The 6,354-nt window shown below is 33.2% G+C and overlaps 1 long non-coding RNA gene across 1 annotated transcript; it reads left to right on the forward strand.

Annotated features, from left to right (window-relative positions):
• Positions 1–4,388: 4,388 nt before the first annotated feature.
• On the forward strand, positions 4,389–5,466 carry LOC137029680 (uncharacterized). The gene is made up of 3 exons (XR_010896314.1): positions 4,389–4,489; positions 4,957–5,024; positions 5,363–5,466. It is a non-coding gene; the product is annotated as an uncharacterized lncRNA (long non-coding RNA).
• Positions 5,467–6,354: the final 888 nt, after the last annotated feature.

The following is a 6,354-nucleotide window of genomic DNA, read 5'->3' on the forward strand; positions in this document are numbered from 1 at the left end:
ATTGAGCCTTGAATCTACTTGCAGTATGCTTACACTTTACCACAATTCTTATTTATTTGTTTTTTTGTTTTCTTTATATATGTCAGATTTGGGATTCATAAAGGTCCTTAAAACCAATTATGGGAGAACTGATCGCACAACATGCGCTAGAGGAAGACCAGCTAATCAGATCTCAAATACACACTGCTTCCAAGGAACATCCCTCCATACAATGTCCAAAAACCAGATGCAATTAGAGGCAACAATAATAGACAAAAGGTGAATGTTTATTAATAAGCTTTAATATTTTATTAATATAAATTTTATAGTTTAATAGTTTATTAATATAAATTTATTAATAAGCAATTTAATAAATGTTTATTGTTTAATAATTATTCATTGAACATTAATAAATGTTCATCTCCAACATACTTTGGGTTTATTTTAATTAAGCAATACAGTAATTTTTAAACAATAGTTGAGTTAAATAAAGCTACCCAGCAGGTTGGGCAAACATTTAACCCAACCGCTGGGTTAAAACAACCCAATTGCTGGGTTTGTCCATTTTCAACCCAACTTGGGTTGTTTTTAACCCAGCATTTTTTAGAGTGTATGTTTGTATGTTTTGTAAAATTTCACTCTAAATTAAATCTAAACTTCCTAATCATGTATGCATACTGTCATGTTTCCTGTCTTGTGTTGGATTTTATGTTGTCCTTGACATTTTCATTACACTTTTTACAAAAAGGCATTTTGTTTGTCTTCACTACATTTTTATCACAAGCAAATAAATTAAAATCAGCCTGTCTCCACACACACACACACACACACACACACACACACACACACACACACACACACACACACACACACACACACACACACACTGATGCCATCTGACCAATGATATCCCTTGTGAAAAAGAAGTGCACTTAATTGTATTGAAAGTGTACTTTGTGTGTACTTAGTATACTTTTTAAAAAGTGCACTTGCAGATAATACAATATAATTAAAATTAAAGGCCACTTAAGTGTACTTAAATAGAATATACTTTAATGACAATATTTATTATCATGCTTAAGTGCACTTTTTAAAAATGCACTTTGTAATAATGTCAAATTAAGTTGTACTTAAAGAAAGTACACTTTAATGAAAATATTTATTAACACGCTTAAGTGCACTTTTTAAAAATGCACTTTGTAATAATGTCAAATTAAGTTGTACTTAAAGAAAGTACACTTTAATGACAATATTTATTAATATGCTCGAGTGCACTTTTTAAAAATGCCCTTTGTAATAATGTCAAATTAAGCTGTACTTAAAGAAAGTACACTTAAATGACAATATTTACTAACACGCTTGAGTGCACTTTTTAAAAATACACTTTGTAATAATGACTTATTAATTGTACTTACAGAAAGTAAACTTTAATGACAATGTTTATTAACACACTTGAGTGCACTTTTTAAAAATGCACTTTGTAATAATGACTTAAGTTGTACTTAAAAAAAGTACATTTTAATAGCAATATTTATTAACACGCTTAAGTGCAGTTTTTAAAAATGCACTTTGTAATAATGACTTATTAAGTTGTACTTAAAGAAAGTACACTTAAATGACAATATTTATTAACACTTTTTTAAAAATGCACTTTGTAATAATGACTTAAGTTGTACTTGAAGAAAGTACACTTTCATGACAATATTTCTAAACATGCTTAAGAGCACTTTTTAAAAATGCACTTAATTTTTACCTAATTATGACTTTATAGTGTTTTAAATAAGTAAACTTATTCTGATGTATTGACTTATATATTAAAGCACATGAAAAATAATTAATTTTAATTTCAACTTAAGTGTGTTGTCCAAGATGACATTTGTTAATGTATTTTAAATGTGCTTAGTCTTTAATAAATACTGCGTGCATTAATACACTTGAAATTTATTTTTCTGAATTTCAAAACACTTGCTTATACAGTGTATAATCCTGTACAACTTATTGTTGAAATTTTTATCACCAGCTCCTGCTCTAAACTCGACTAGTGTCAGTTTTCTACATAATATTTGACATAAAATGTTTTTTTTTTGTTTTTTTTTTGTTTTTTTACGGAGTGCTGTATTTGTGATACTTAATGCAACAGTGCTGTACTTTACATATCTGTATAATACTTATAATATCATTGTTGTTCTAAGTTGATTAAACCTATTTAATTGCAAGCAAAAGTTTAACAGATCTAAAAAATAATTTGAATTCATATTCAGTTAAAATACATTTAATGTTAATCAGACTAAACTATAAAATAATTGAATTTCAGTTAGGTGAATGAGTCAAGTTCTGTAAACGTACAGTCTAACTACAACAATGAATTAAAGCTGCAAGCAGCGATGAAAGGGCCCTCGCACCCGGGCTCACCACCACCCGTTGGCCTCAGGAATACAGCGAACAGTGGGCAACATGCATGTAAGTGAGTAAATACAGGAGAATTGTGGCAAAATCATGTAAAAGTGCCACACTTCCTGCTGCCAGCAGGTGGCGCTATAGCTAACTGAATATTTCCATATAGATGTCTTTAGGCCAGGACTTTTATCACTCATGTGAAGTTTGGGGCAGATCAGACATAGTATGCCTGAGTTACAACAGTTTCCTCTTTCATGGCGAAACATCAGACTTTGTCAGTCCGCCACGGACATGCCCTTCGACGAAAACTCAAGATCTTTGATATTTATCATCGCTAAGGTCTTAAGATTAGACTGGCAACATTTGATGTTGATCTGGTTAAATCTCCATGAGGAGTTAATCACAGTGTAAAACATGTCATTTCCTGTTGCCCCCAGGTGGCGCTATGACTATAACTGAATATTGTCATATAGATGTCTTCAGGTCAGGACTCTAATAAAACATGTGAAGTTTGGGGCAGATCAGACATTGTATGCCCGAGTTACAACAACTTCCTGTTTCATGGCAAAACATCGAACTTTGCCAGGCCGCCATGGACACGCCCTTCAGCGAAAACTCTAGATCTTCGCAATTTAACATCTCAAAGGTCTTTAGATTAGACTGACCAAATATGATGTTGATCTGATCAAAGCTCTAGGAGGAGTTCGTTAAAGTACAACATGTGGAAATGGCAAAAACTGCACAAATTTTGCAAAGAAAATTCAAAATATCTCACTTCCTGTTGGTTTTCAGATTTCACTCCAAGAGACTTATTTGTAGGTATTGGGCTGTTAGATGTGTGTGCCAAACTTCATACCTGTACGTGAAACGTTGTGTCAGGGGCACTTCGTTGATTTTTTTTAGGTGGCGCTATCGAGCCATTTTGTCACACTTAATTCTGAAACCCATATCAGACGTAAATTTTCACCACTTCTGACGCATCTGCAAAGTTTCACGAGTTTTCGAGTATGTTTCGGCCCTCAAAAAAGTGATTCACCTTACATGGCGAAACATCAGACTTTGTCGGTCACCACGGACATGCCCTTCAACGAAAACTCAAGATCTTTGCAATTTAACATCTCAAAGGCCTTAAGATTAGACTGGCCATATTATGATGTTGATCTGGTTTAATCTCTATGAGGAGTTAATCACAGTGTAAAACATGTCATTTCCTAATGCCCCCAGGTGGCGCTATGACTGTAACTGAATATTGTCATATAGATGTCTTCAGGTCAGGACTCTAATAAAACATGTGAAGTTTGGGGCAGATCAGACATTGTATGCCCGAGTTACAACAACTTCCTGTTTCATGGCGAAACATCAAACTTTGCCAGGCCGCCATGGACACGCCCTTCATCGAAAACTCTAGATCTTCGCAATTTAACGTCTCAAAGGCCTTTAGATTAGACTGACCAAATATGATGTTGATCTGATTAAAGCTCTAGGAGGAGTTCGTTAAAGTACAACATGTGGAAATGGCAAAAACTGCCAAAATTTTGTAGAGAAAATTCAAAATATCTCACTTCCTTTTGGGTTTACAAACTTTGCACCCAGGGGCTTTTTTGGAGGTATTGGGCTGTTACATCTGTCTACCAAATTTCATAACTGTACGTGAAACGTAGCACGAAGGGCGCTTAATTTAATTTTTGTAGGTGGCGCTATCGAGCCATTTTGCCACACCTAATTCTGAAACCAATATCAGATGTAAATTTTCACCACTTCTGACGCGTGTGCAAAGTTTCATGAGTTTTTGAGAATGTTTAGGCCCTCAAAAATGTGATTCATTTTGGAGAAGAACAATAATTGGCTGAGCAATTCCAATAGGGTCCTCACACCATCGGTGCTCGGGCCCTAATTAGAAAAACTTCAACTTGAACAAATTTAATCATGCGCATGCGCCACATTACTACGTCATGACGGCGCATTACTTCACCAGAGTTTGAAAAATGCACCTTCAGCCATCTTTCTGTGATCGCGATGCGCGAGGCAACTTTGCTGATCAAAGAAGAAAACAAAGGAGCGCACGTTTGGATGACTACAGATGAGACGTTATGTATTACAAATAAAGAAGCAAGTAAGTATCTTGATATATGCTCTCTTTATTTTTATTTTTTTCACCGGAACATAGCAGTTCTTATGAGTGTAACTTATTTAGTTTAATCGCAATATGGAGGTGAATTAATCATGTTTCCTGTAATTTATTTATGATTGCATTATAATAATTTCTTATACAATATGAACGTGGTCGCGTGTGTGGGCGTGTTCAAAGAATTTGGCTGCTGAAAATATATTTTAATTGAACTCTGACTTTTTAAATCATTTTAAATGACTTTAAGTTAAATTTGCAGAACTAAATTCAAAGATCTGATCTTGTAACATTTAAAGACAATTATATACATTTAATCGCTATTATAACCACCAGTAATGCTTATAATCTATTTTTCTTTTTGCATTTGAAAAGTTAGTTGTTCAATTACTGTTTGTGTTTGTAATATGTAATATTTTTGTGCTTATCTGTTGTTTTATATATTCATTTTGTAGGATCAGTACAGATTTGTTATTGGAGATACAGTGCAAGCTGTGTGGAATCAAAGACCTGTATTGATGAGGTGATGTTCCATGTTTTTCCATTAATTCAGCCACCCTGATCACACACTACAAGCTAAAACACTGCCATCAACTGTCCTTATAGCTTTTAAATGCTTTGAATCTTTTCTGTTTGCAAGTAATAAATTCTCACCTGTGCACTTACAAATCCCCATCTAATCATTATATATTTATATTTATATAATAATGATATTATTATATAATTATTTTCAAAGCAAAACCCCTCAATTTGCTTGGGCCTTGGGTTATTTATCTATATTTGTGTAATTGATAAAGTTATGTTTAATTCCTTGTAGAGTAGGAATAAAAATGTTTATAAAAATGTTCTCTATTTTGAAAGGCCAGTGTCAGTGAAGATGGTGTGGTCACTGGAATCCTGGTGTTTGTGGGAAATGTGAAGGAGCTTCTCCCAGGATTCTACTAGTGTTGTCCTGATGACTGAGGTAATTCATCTTGGGTGATGCAGTTGCGGTCAAAAGTTTACTTACACCTTGCAGAATAAACTGCTTCATCAGGGAAGTACTAAATAAAGAAACAAATACAATGTTAATTTGTATGATTTGTTTGTTTTATAATAAAGTTATGATTATGTAATCATATTTCTACTCTAAATTGTTTTTTGAAATATAAACATTTAAATTGTAGCTGTCATAAATTATGTATTCAAACATTAAATACATAAATTAATTATAAAAAAAAAATATTTAAAATAAAATTATAATGAATATGTAATGTGGTGCATATAATTAGCAGAATGCTCCTCTCTATAGCTGACTAATGAGTTTATGCTGAATATGATTTTTCTGAAGTAAATGTGATGTTACGTGACATTGTTTACAAGCTGTTTCATTGACGTCTTTCCACGCGTTGAAACACTGATTGAGCGATTAAATGTGACATGTTATGGATCAGTTGTACTGTATCTTGTAACATACCTTCAGATGTTCATTCATATTTATTTCACACTGTAACTGGTATTAAAGTGGAGGAGATGATCGTTACACAGTAAACATCTTGGCTTCAATCACTATCAGCAACTCTTTGCCTTTAGGGAATACCAAATGGGTTTTTATTATTTTCAAACCTACAAAGGTGGATATAAACTTTGGAGTTCTGTATATATATCTATATCTATTGATTTCATTCAATTGAACCAATTATAATAATGGACTGACTCTTACTTCTTTTTTGTTTTGTTTTTCTCCAGGTATTTTTTTTTTTTACTTTCTTGCCTCTTTGGAACATGTTCATTTATGCATGCTGTGTAGAGGTGGTTCGCAGCTTCATGGACATTTAAGGTTTTCTGCCGATGAAGAGCTTCTGGGACATTGA

Source organism: Chanodichthys erythropterus, chromosome 10 (assembly GCF_024489055.1).
Source record: "Chanodichthys erythropterus isolate Z2021 chromosome 10, ASM2448905v1, whole genome shotgun sequence".
Taxonomy (NCBI): Eukaryota; Metazoa; Chordata; class Actinopteri; order Cypriniformes; family Xenocyprididae; genus Chanodichthys; species Chanodichthys erythropterus.